This window comes from Primulina huaijiensis, chromosome 16 (assembly GCF_012295235.1).
Source record: "Primulina huaijiensis isolate GDHJ02 chromosome 16, ASM1229523v2, whole genome shotgun sequence".
Taxonomy (NCBI): Eukaryota; Viridiplantae; Streptophyta; class Magnoliopsida; order Lamiales; family Gesneriaceae; genus Primulina; species Primulina huaijiensis.
Genome location: NC_133321.1, coordinates 8,153,373 through 8,166,936, shown reverse-complemented (window position 1 = coordinate 8,166,936; position 13,564 = coordinate 8,153,373).

Below are 13,564 nucleotides of genomic sequence, written 5' to 3'. Positions count from 1 at the left end.
GGATGCAAGTGCTAGGGCTGTAGAGGCTGATCCACTAGAGTTCTAAGGGTTCACTCTAGATCCTAGGATGGTTACATAGGGTCTGGACATGATGGTTAATGGCTAGGCTCCATGGATTGGAAGTTAGCTTGGGCTAGGGTTTGATCAATTATGCAAAAAATTCAGTAGGCGTTCTAAGCTATTCCGAAGGTCTTAAATGATTTAATTTTGGTTGCATAGGGTATGGTTAGGTGTTAATAAGCTATGGTTCATGTTTGGTAAATTTTGGTTAAGTTTTGAGTCGATTCGGGTTAAAACTGGGACGTACGGTTAAGTTTTAAAACGAATTGGGAAATTAGTTGAAGAGCTTAATTTTACGTCTAAGAAATGTTTATGTGTATATTTAAGGTGTCATGTTAAGTTTAGGGATGAAAAGTTAATGTTTAAAATTTGGGAATAAAATATTAAGTTTTGAATTTATTCGGGTTAAAAACGCCACATGGTTTAGTTATTAAGTAATTAAATCGAAAGTCTCGGGTTTACACCTAAGACAAATATTAGAAGTCAAATTTAAGATTATACTATGATTTGGGATAGGCTCAAGTCAATAAAAGTAAGAGAAAGACAAAATTGGGAATTTTTGAGTCCAAGGGTAAAATGGTCATTTTGCATCCCGGATGGTACGAAAGGTCTGGCAGTGTCCTGAAGAATTATAATACATGCTAAATGATATTTTAAAATGTTTATGATGAAAATATGGAATTTTATGATTTACGCTAAAGCTGTACGATTTTTCCTGTTAAAATGTATATTTACGAATTTTGAAGGACACGATATTTTATTAATCAAACGGAAAGAAAATATTTTGAAGGATGTGAATTGACTGTGACAAATATGATATGATATGTTTGGGAATATCGTGAGGGAGAAGGCAATCAGAGGGAGCCTGTTTAGTGTAGAAGGCCCCAGAGAGAGACCATTATGGGAGAAGGCCCAGAGGGAGCCCGACGATCGTATTTCCATTTACGGCGGTGCCTAGTGCCCGTCCCCATGCGCAATGGTGAGCTAAGACTGATTAGTCGACCACATGATACGATTACAGCTAGTCACTTTCAAAGATCAAGCTTCACCCAAAATAATATATGATGATGGAAAGTTTTACGATTAAATGATTTATGATTTATTTACGCTTACAAATTTACGCTAGCTATTTTAAATAAAAGTATGTTTTTTAATGCATATGCCTGTATATGTATTATTTGTTACGTATGGTTAGAGCGTGCTGAGTCATTTGATTCACTAGATTTGGATGGCTGTAGATGAACATGATATTGAAGGAGGCGCTGACACTTGAGTTGATCGAGTCCGGCAGTATATTCCCGAAGGACATTGATTTTTCGCATTTAATTATTTAGTATTTAGAAGATGTTTGGCGTAAAGATTTTGAGGATTTCATATTTTGAGATTTATGCTTTATTTTGAAGTTTAATTTTGGATTATTTTTAATATGCTGACATATGATTTTTGATGGTTGATGATTAATGGATTTTATTCATTTGAGATTTTGAAATGTTGAGCGGGTTTTTAGGATTGGATCGAATTTCGCAAGTATTGTTGGAATCATAATTTCATCAGAGTTTGACAAATTGAGAGTTTGAAGATTACCGAACTGATAAATTTAACTGAACATATCGTAACTGAAATGATTTGAACTGAAGTTGCCAGACTGATAATTAATGCGCTAAACAATCGGAGGCAACTGAACTGGTCAAAGCTAACTAAAGCTGTGTAGCGAACTGAAATATCAGTTGCACATTCAGTTCACAAAAAATCTGTGTTGCGAACTAAACTATCAGTTAAGACTGATCAGTTACGTGGTTAGTTCATCGAAAAGCTATGTTGCGAACTGAACTATCAGTTAAGACTTATCAGTTACACAGTCAGTTCATCGAATCGACTATGAAAGTCAACTGATAAATTAGTTTGGCACGTCATCAGTTAAGGAGTGTAGCTATCAAGCGACAATTTATACAAGAGCAGATTGAAACTTGTAGTGGGAACACCATATATCAGAATGCCACAGCGTACGATTGTCAGAAGAATGATGACGTGTCTACTCAGGACAAATCAACGGATATATGAAATTTAAATGCATTCAATACTACCATTGGAAGCAAAGCCTATAAATAGCGGAGAAGATCAGCTGAGAAGAAGACTTTTCGCGCACATTCAGTTTGAGTAAACTCTTGAGTTAAAAGCTTTGAAGTTCAGTTACAAAAAGCTCACGCTTTATTAGATTTATTTTTAGTTTTCAGGCTGTATTCTGAGCACTAGTACAAGCACTTACTGTTATTATATTCGATCTTTTTAGATCAGTTGTTTTATAAAAACATATTAGTTGCGTACTGATAAAAGTTGTAAAGATACTAAGAGTTTCAGTTTGGCAGTGTTTAAGACCAAATTGAAGTGGGTTATTACAGATTCTGTAATTAATCAAAATCCTTTAGTGAATATCATATCCTTGAGATAGAAGAGGTGACGTAGGAACATTTGAAGTCTCCGAACATCCATAAAATTTTGTGTTCTTTATTTTTAAGTATTCAATATGTCTTTCAGTTTGTTTCCACACTTTAAAGTTAACTGATCTACATTGACAACAAGATTATCGAATTCAGTTTATCAGTAAACTGATTCACTCCATCAAAAATATTCGAAAATCATAAAGTGTTTATCAACCCCCCCTTCTAAACACTTTCATTCAACTAACAGATCCTAACCAGTGGTATCAGAGCCCTATCAATCTTGTTTCTAAATACTTTCTATCTTTACAATCTGATTACCATGTCTTCTTTCAACAAAATCTCCATGTTTTCCAGATAAGAATTTGATGACTAAAATATTAGAATGCAGGCTCATCTAGCTGCACTAGATGATGACATGTGGTACGTCATAACTTGTAAGGCCTGGGATTATATCAGTGTAACCTGAGATAAAATAATTGACAATTGTAATTATAGAAGGAAAAGCCGAGGGAGAAACGAGAAGGAATGGTATATGTGTGAGGCCAGAAGACCTCGCGCATATGCGCGGAGACGAGGCCTGCATATGCGCGAGTAGCCATTGCCGAGGCAGAAGACCTCGCGCATATGCGCGAGACAGGGCGCGCATATGCGCGAGCAGGTGTTGTCCTAAAATGTCGAGACAGAAAGTCTAGCGCATATGCGCGGGGTCGGGGCATGCATATGCGCGAGTAGATGAAATGCTATACGCCGAGACAGTAGGTCTCGCGCATATGCGCCGGTGTTGGACGCGCATATGCGCGAGACGTGCTGAATAAAGAATAAGCCACATGTCTTCCCATGCAATTGAACATGTAACAAAATTTTCATTTCCCTTCAGAACCAACAGAAAGAATCGAGAACCGAGACTTCATGCCCAGGAAATTCTCAAGCTTCTTCATGCTTTAGAATTTTGGTTGTTCAAGATCCGGCCATCCGATGTTTGATCCGAGCTTAGTTCCGTGTTCCTCTCGCCAATAGCTTCGAAGGGATGTAATTTTTATTCCTTTTCTTGCATGATTCGAAACTTTGATATGGGAGAAATCAGAATTTGATTGATATTATGTGTTCTTGAGATATTGGTAAACATATAATCGAAACCGAAACGAAGAACGGATAACGTATGCAATTGTTATCATTTTCCAGATTATTTTTGATTGAGATTATGCAGATTTGAGAATTTTAGATGGTATTTGTATTGGTTCTGAGTTGTGATTGGTATCTATTGATATTGAGTTGCCGGGGTATTTCAAGATTGTGCCGTTATACCGTCGAAACGTACTTAGATTGAGATGCTTTGTTTGAGTCGTATGTTGATAGTGTCTATTGCAACATGTCATTCCAGATTGGTATTGCAAACTTGAAGTCAAGAATTCAACTTCAGGAGCCAAAGCTAAACCCCGATAAAAGAAAGGTATAAATCGATGTTAAACCTAGATAGATAACTCGAGTCAGATATGACTTGAGTTTCCCAAAACCACATACTTACTTATTATTGTTTTGATATATTTGCACTCTTTGAATATGTATGCTTGTTCTATTGATTTATAGGAACGCATAGAATAGAAGATAGATATAGTCAAAGAGTCATTGGAAGAGGTGCCAAGTCACTGGACGTTTGGTTGATATCGATGCGCTTAGGAGACAGATCAGTTCCTATTGTAGATACTCGACATAGTGTACCGAAGTCCAAGAATAAGAACGTATCGCCACCTCGAGGGGAGAGTAGGTGGGAGACTTGTTACGTTCTTATTCAAACCGGAATCCCTAGACTAGATAAGACTCGAGTCAAAGATTAAGAGTTAAAGAGTTTGATTTACCGTTTTGTATCGATTTATGTTTATCAGATTATGATACATGCTAGTTGATAATTGATTATGCTTTTTTATATGCTTATATGAATTGCATGTATACGTTGTTTATACTAGGAAATATATTTCTCACCGGAGTTATCCGGCTGTTGTTGTATTTGTATGTGTGCATGACAACAGGTGGGACAAGATCAGGGTCGAGAAGAGGATGAAGATCGCGATTAGAGTGGTGATTCGGACTTAGATATAGATCTAGTGGTTCAACACTTGACATGTAGTTGATAAACACTAGTGTGTATGATTTCCTTTTGAACACGTGTTATATTTTGATCTTGTACAGGAAATAAAATGAAGCATAACTTGTGGTAAGATTTTATTCACTTGTCATGAGGGGTTCGCCTTTTAAAAAAAAAAAAATTTTCGACCTAGTTTATTTATTGATTCATTTAATCCCAAGAATGATTAAGAAATGAGTTAGTGTCCGGGTCCCCACATAACTGACGGACCAATGAAGATATTAAAGGCAAATACAGTAGTTCCCATAACTGAAGGAGCTCCCCATCGCATAGAAAAATCACGAGAATAGTGGACAACTGAATATAAGAGGAAAGCCAAACTGTGTCTAAAGATATTCTATACAAAACCTTGGATAAGGTTACATTCAATAAGATGAAAATGTGTAGAACAGCAAATGAAATCTGGGAGAAAGTGATCCAATAATGCGAGAGAAATTAGTAAACTAAAGAGAATAAACTCTCAGTCACGGCACAGAAGTTTGACAACATAAAAATGAAGACTGGAGAGTCGATGAATGAGTACGACGAACGAGTAAGCATCATTATAAATGAACTGAATACACTTATGAAAGTGTATTCAAACAAAGAAATTGGGTTCAAGGTGGTTCGAGGTCTTCCCAAATAATGGGATGTAAAGACGATGGCCACGAGAGAATCCAAAGACCTAAATAAGGTAGAATTACATGACTTATTTGCTGATCTCAAAGCTTATGAGTTCAAATTATAGACAAGAGAAGGTGAACCTTCAACTCCAACAGTCACAGCTGCTCTAAGTGCCATCAAACTGGAACCAACTGGTTCAGTTGAGAATACTGTTGAACAACTGAGTAATGACAAGATGTCATTATTTGTCAAGAAATTTGAAAAATTTATGAAATAAATCAAAGCTCTTTCCAGCGACATTATAAGAAGAACAATTCAAAGGAAGAGCCAAATGCTTGCTACAATTGTGGCAAGACAGGACATTTTATTGCTGACTATCCTAAACCAAAGAAGGACAGTCTACATTCAATTGAAAAAGGAAAGAAGTCAGTTTAGTTCAGAAGACGGGACAAGAATGATAAAAGATCATTCAAGAAGAAACATGAGGTCCTGCTAGCCGAAGAAAGCAAATCTAAATGGGCAGAGACTGACAGTGAAGCATCTGAGTCTGAGAGCTTGAGCTAGCGATGAAGACGAAATAAAATGCTTAATGGCAAATGATGCAGAACAGAAATCAACAAGCGAACATGTATTTGATTTCAGTTCAACTGATTTCACATGAGAAGAACTCATTTCTACACTGCATGACATGGTCAAAAATTATAATGAAATTGCTCTTTCATTCGAAAAAACCAAAGCTAAGCAAAATGATCCAGAAAACGACAAAACTGAAACTAATGAGTCAATTGAACTGTTGAGTCTAAGAAGAGAGTTTTTGAAGCAGAAAGCTGTGATCGATAACCAATCCTTGATTCAGCAATTGAAAAATGAAATTTCAAAACAAACTGATCTGATTCAGACATGGAACAACTCATCAGTCACGCTGACTGAAATGCAAGGTTTACAAAAGTCAGTTACTGACAAAACTAGTTTAGGCTTTAATAGCAATGATGAAATCTCTGCAAGTAATATAATGTCAAAGTTGAATGAGCACCAAGGAAAGTATATTAACTTTGTGAAATCAACTGTGGTAAATGAATTTTCAGAACCATGTAAACCTACTTTCCAACCGATGGAAAATCATAACAAGGCCAAACAATATGGAATTGGATATAGTCCCAAGAGTTCAACTGATTCGCGAAGCTTGTCACCTAAAAGGTTCAGCTATAAAAATCAGTACTCTAAAGATGGCTATTGCAATTATTACAACTGTAAGCCAGTTAAGAAGAGATATCGGATGAACAATCAATCGAAAAAGGTTAAAAATCATATTTTCTCTTCTGCACACAACACACCAAACACACATAAGTCGAGAAAAACCATTTGGAACACAACAACTAGAAAGTCAGTTAGACTGATCTAAGTCTAGGTTCTTAAGGGACTAATCAGTTTAGGACCCAAATAGATGTGGGTACCAAGATTATTTATTGTGTGTGATTGCAAGTGACAGGTACATCAGCAAAAGAATCAATTTGGTACTTGGACAGCAGATTCTCGCGACACATGATAGGGAATGTTAATTTGCTATCCCAACTAATCAAATATACTGGTCCAAACATTAGTTTTGGAGACAACTCTAAAGGTAAAACTGTGGGTAAAGCTTATCCATGGTAACATTATTATTAACGATGTCATATTTGTTGACAATTTGAAGTATAACTTGATTAGCATTAGTAAGTTATGCGACAATAATGTTTCAGTCCAGCTCAACAAACACACGTGCACAGTTAAGAACTCAACTGATGACCTCAATATAACTGACAATCGTTGTGGTAACACCTACAAGGTGAGTTGGACTAATTAACCTAATGCACCAGTTTGTTTTGTAGCATCAAAATCTTCTAAAAAATGGTTGTAGCATAAAAGGTGGAACCACTTGAATTTCAAATCCATAGCTCATCTAAGTAATCAAGATCTTGTAACTGGTCTGCCTAAAATTGATATTTCAAAAGATAAAGTTTGCTCAGCATGTCAGTTTGGTAAACAAGTAAGATCTTTATTCAAAAACAATGGTAATAAATCTTCCTCCGGATGCTTAGAACTGCTGCATATGGTTTTTTTTGGTCCTATACAAGTCTTGAGTTTAGGGAGAATGAAATACAGCTTGGTAATCGTTGATGATTTTTCAAGATTTACTTGTGTTATTTTTCTCAAATCAAAAGAACAAACTACTGCACAATTGATTAAGCTTTCCAAAAGACTATTAAATGAAAAATCAGTTGGAATTGACAGAATAAGCTGATCGAGGGACTGAATTTGTCAATCAAGATCTTTCTCAATTTTTAGAAAATACTGGAATTAATCATGAGTTCTCAGCTGCTAGAACACATCAGCAAAATGGTGTAACTGAAAGAAGAAATCATACGCTTAGAGAAGCAGCTATAACGATGCTTGCTGATTTTGGTATATCTCAAAGATTTTGGGCAGAAGCGGTAAACACTGCGTGTTATACTCAGAACAGATCAATGATTAATAAAAATCATTTGAAAACATCGTATGAGATCTGGCATAGAAAGAAAATTGTGGTGTCCTACTTCAGAATATTTGGCTGCAGAAGTTTTATTCATAATAATGGCAAAAATCATTTGAAAACTTTTGATGCTAAATCTACAGAAGGAATATTTATGGGTTATTCATCAGTTAGTAAAGCTTATAGAGTATTTAATAAATGTAATTTGAATGTAGAAGAATCAATTCATATTGTATTTGATGAATTTGCACTAACTGATAAGCCAACTGATACAATTGAGCTAACTGATCGCTTTACAGAAATAATTTTGGAGGATGATAGTGAAGAAGAAGTTCACATCAATCAAAATATCCTTCAAACACCAGAACTAGAAGTAGTGGATCAAACGGTTGAACAACAAATTGTTCTTAACAATCAGTTGGTGGGAAAACACGATGATATCCAAATACCAACTGAAACCACAACAACTAAAACTGAAACTGAAAGAAACATTCAGTTACAAACCGAACCATTTGCTGAAGTCGATCCAACTAATCACAACTACAGACGGAAGAAATCATATCCACAAGAATTGGTGGTAGGTAATCCATCTGATCCGGTAAGAACAAGAAATCAAATGTTTAATTTATTTGTTCATTCAACATTTGTTTCACAACTTGAACCAAAGAAAACTGATGAAGCTCTAATTGATCCTAACTAGATAAATGCTATGCAAGAAAAGCTAAATCAATTTACCCATAACAATGTCTGGACTTTAGTTTTAAGACCAGTTTCTAAAACAATTATAGGTACAAAGTGGGTATACAGAAACAAACTGAACGAAGATGGTTCAATTATGCGCAACAAAGCGAGATTGGTAGAACAAGGATATAGGCAAGAAGAAGGAATTCATTACGATGAGACATATGCACTAGTTGCATGACTGGAAGCAATCAGAATATTCCTCGCCTATGCCTCCTTCAAAAATTTCAAAGTATACCAGATGGATGTCAAGAGTACATTCTTGAATGGTCAGTTGCAGGAAGAAGTGTATGTTGAATAATCACCAGGTTTTGTAAATCACTATTTTTCTGATCATGCTTATCACTTGAACAAAGCTTTGTATGGTCATAAACAAGCTGCCAGAGCTTGGTATGAGACTTTATCAAAATTTTTAACTGATCATGATTTTACTGTTGGAACAGTTGATAAAACTTTATTCAAATTTTCAAAGAAAATTCATATCTTACTTGTGTAAATTTATGTTGATGATATTATTTTTGGGTCAATTAAGCGAGAATTTTGCCAAGTTAATGCAGGATAAATATGAGATGACTATGATGGGTGAACTGACGTTCTTTCTTGGTCTGTAAGTGAAGCAACTGGAAATTGGTAAATTTATCAATCAGACAAAATATACGAAAGAACTACTTAAGAAATTTGGCATGGAGACATGTTCAGCTGCAAATACTCCCATTAGTTGATCGATTAAATTAGATAAAAATGAAGGCAAAATATCAGTTGAGATGACACTTTACAGAGGTTTAATAGGTTCTTTACTTTACCTAACTGGCAGCCGTCCTAATATTGTGTTTGCTGTTCTTATGTGTGCTAAATTTCAAGCTGATCCTAAACAATCGCATTATTCAGCTGCCAAACGAATATTGAAATATCTGAAAGGCACACAAAATGTGGGCTTATGGTATGCTAAGGACTCATCTTTCAATTTAGTTAGATATTCATATGAAGATTATTCAGGATGTAAACTTGATCGATAAAGCACGAGTGGATCATGTCAATTTCTAGGAGACAGACTGATTTCTTGGTTCAGAAAGAAGCAAACATCCATAGCAACTTCTAAAACTGAAACAGAATACCTAGCTGCTGGAAGCTGCTATGCCCAACTGCTATAGATTCAACAACAACTGAAAGACTATGGAGTCATTGCAGAAGAATCACCAATCTTATGAGATAATACAAGTACCACTGCGATTACATACAATCCAGTTCTTCATTCAAGGAACAAACATATTGATGTCAGACATCACTTAATCAGAGATCATGCTCTCAAGAAGGAAATCAGACTGAAGTACATATCAACTGAACAACAAGCAGCTAACATCTTCACCAAGACACTTTCCGAGACTAATTTTTCTTACCTTCGCAATATTCTTGGTTTAATTGATTTGTCTTAATGTTATTCGCATTATATTAAATTCTTGTTGTTATTTATTTATGACCAGTTTAAATGCAAAATAATAAGACAGTAAAATAATAAGCAGCAATAAACAAAAATATTAGTTTTATTGATAAAATCTAACTGTTATTACACGATTCAATTCTCTATGTACTGCATCTTACCAAAGGGACATCTCCTCGGAAGAAGTTCTTCTAAAACTTTCTGAGAAGGCAATTCTGTCCAAAATTCTGTGCTCCTTCATGAGCATCAGATATAGAGACCTTAATCGGTGGCAAGGTCTGAAGTATGAACGACAGAGAGACGCCTCTTATATTTGATTTCAGTTGCATTTTGTTCATCTGAGGCAAATACTCCATCTCTTTGGAGAGACTACAGCTCTTGAATCTTCGTCTTGGTGGACATTGTTTTCGCAAAGACAAAGTCTTCGATATCTTTCTTCCAAGATTCTTCGAATGACAGCCTATCTGTAGGATTGGATTGATTGGAAGTGATTGCTTTGTCCATATGCTCTTGATTAATATTGTATTCTGAATTATTTTTGAATCTAATGAGTTTGATCTTATTTACAGACAGCTTCAAACCAACTGAAGAAACGAACTGAAGAATATGAAGAGACTTCAATCAACCGTCTTCATTTAATAAGACTCTCTTACTCTATTTAATTTTATGCATTTATTTATGGGGAATATTGATTTTTAATTGGTTAACTGGTAAGACAATTATCAGTTGGTCTTAAACTGAACTGAATCAATTTTCAACCGATCACTCAGTTATTGACCTAACTGATGTTATCACTTAGGTTAACTGATTATCGATAAAATTCCACATTAAAAGTTGTGACTGTCAATATTACGTCAATAATTTCCTTGCATAGTGATTAACAACGTGGCTCCACGTAGTCCAATCGACTTATTTACACATACACAGCACGTACACACATTTTCATTATTCAAATTAATCTTGGACTGACACGTGTCCAAAAATTTGAACAGTCACAAACATTAAAAATAAATGACGCTCTCATTCAGCTCACTTTACGTTACTCTCTCTTCTCAAGTTTTCGAACTTTCAAACTCTCAGAACAATCTTCTTGCAGGATAATCGACACAAATGGCAAGCCAATCCCAGCCTTCCTTCTCAATTCAATGTCTATTTACTTCGATTCAGTCCTTTCTATTTCCGATGAGGCTGTAAGAAGTGTATTTCAAAAGCTGGAATCTACAGGACTGAAGAAATTCTTAGGGTTGGCGACCCAAGAAATTTATCCCAAAGAAGTCCATGAGATTTATGCTCACAATGCCATCTCTGATGATGGCAAGATCGTGATGACCATTAACAATCAGCCACTGATTGTAGATGAAGACTATTTCAGCAATCTCTTCCAACTGCCAACTGATGGTTTTTCTCATTTCTCTGAGATAAAGACATATGATATTGAGGAGATGCAGACTCTTTTGTCTATTGATGGGAGAAAGATCAAGGTGTCTGATCCCAAGAAGGAACTGAAGCTAGAGATACAGCTGCTGGCAGATATCGTCGCCAAGGGTGTGCTAGTTAAGGCAGGTTCATTTGCTGCCCTCACTCTTGAGAAGTTTCAGATTATGACAACAATAATGACTGACAGAAGATTGAACTGGTCTACCATTATCTTCAATATTTTGAAAAATATGGTTCAATCTTCGAAGCAGTCGAATGGTTACGCTCTGCCGCTCAGCTATTTGCTGAAAAATTCTAGCTTAGTGGATTACTCAACTGAGAAGTTATCAAAATTCAAGGTCTTCAATTCCAAAAATGTCAACAACCAAAGGCAAATCTGGTCATATCTCCTGAGCAGTTTTTCAAAGTCAAAAAGGAGATTGGGACGATGGCAGCTCCCAAATCGGTGAATAAGGCCAAAACCAAAGATTTGGCAAAGAAACTGACAATCAAGAGAAAACTTGAAACGTCTGTTATTCATTTTCTTTAAAAAGTACTAGAAAAAAAAATTTCTCCTTAATCTCCATAATTCGAAATATACATATGTATATATTAAAGTAAATTGACACCATTTTGAAAATAAAACAACCAACTAACATTTAAAAATCCCAAATGAAAATAGTTCAAATCGTAAAATTGTCAAACGTTTTACCAAACCTAAAAACATTATTTGAAAAGTATAGCTCATATTATAACCTCTCAAAAACCACTCATAAATAAATCGTTGTAAAAATATCTTTAACATCACTTAAAATCATAAATCATAACTAGTGCGGAAAACTATTGTTGGTCCTCGGGTTATGCGCACCTTCAGTCCAGCAAAGTCAACCATCAAGACCTCCATTAACATTATTATCATAATCACCTGCATCAATCACACATAGTGAGTCTAAAAACTCAGTACACCATAATCTTGATAACAAGTAATACATATACATATCACATACAACAGTGAAAAATATTTGTGATACGAATCCTTGTACGAATAAATAGCAAACACGATTAAAATCGAATCGCGCCCTCTATTCAATAACGAGCAAGGATCGATGTGTTGTCCGGATCTTTTGAATCAAGTTTGTGTGTGATTTTCACTTCTAAACTATGAAAAGTTTAGCAACAAATAATCACGGAAAATAAACAACTGAAATTATAACGAACCTTCAAAGAACAAGCCCTTGACAATCCGCACAAGAACGATCGACAAACGCCACAAAGTTAAAAACTTTGATAAGTTTGATTTTGATTACAAAGCAAAGATTTGAAAAAAAAAGTTTGAGAGAAAAACTCAAAACTATTGCATAAACTCAATAATATCACAATTGTGTGTTAATTTTCGTTCAAACATGTTTTAATAAACAAAAGATATCTCAAATCTAGTCTCCAAAAAAATTAAAACTCTAGAAAGGAAACAAATCCGCGCAGAAAACACTGGACACGGACCCCGTGTTGACCTCCGTGTACGGGTCCGTGTTCGCTCGGGAGAATCAACTTCAGCTGGAAACAAGGAGCACGGACCCCGTGTCCACCTCTGTGTGCAGGTCCGTTTACGCACTGTATTAGGACACGGACCCCGTGTACTGGTCCGTGCTCGGGTCCGTGTCGGCACGCAAATTCTTCATCCTCGGCTGCAAAGGGCACGGACCCCGTGTGCAGGTCCGTGTAGACATCCGTGTAGTCTCGGCCATATTCAACAATGCTTGAATAATATTCCTTTGGTCTCCAAACATGCTCCCATGAATCACGACCCCTTCATGCTTGCTCATGACTCCCTGTAGTGCCTCCTTGAACTTCTTTAGTCGTCCCTTTCGTTACTGGTCCCTCCGGCAACTGCAAAGGATCTCATGCTTTCCTTGGAGCTTGACCGCCCGTGTTCGCATCATCCTCCCCTTCTTGAAAAGGATTTGTCCTCAAATCTTGCTCATCACCTACATCAAAAAACGACAAATCACTAACATTGAAAGTGGAACTCACATTGTACTCACCTGGTAGGTCGAGTTTGTAGGCGTTGTCTTTGATCCTCTCAAGAACTTGGAATGGTCCATCGCCCCTGGGTAATAGCTTAGAACGTCGCTTCTCAGGAAACCTTTCCTTCCTCAAGTGTAGCCACACCCAATCTCCTTTCTCAAATATCACCTTCTTCTTCCCTTTGTTGG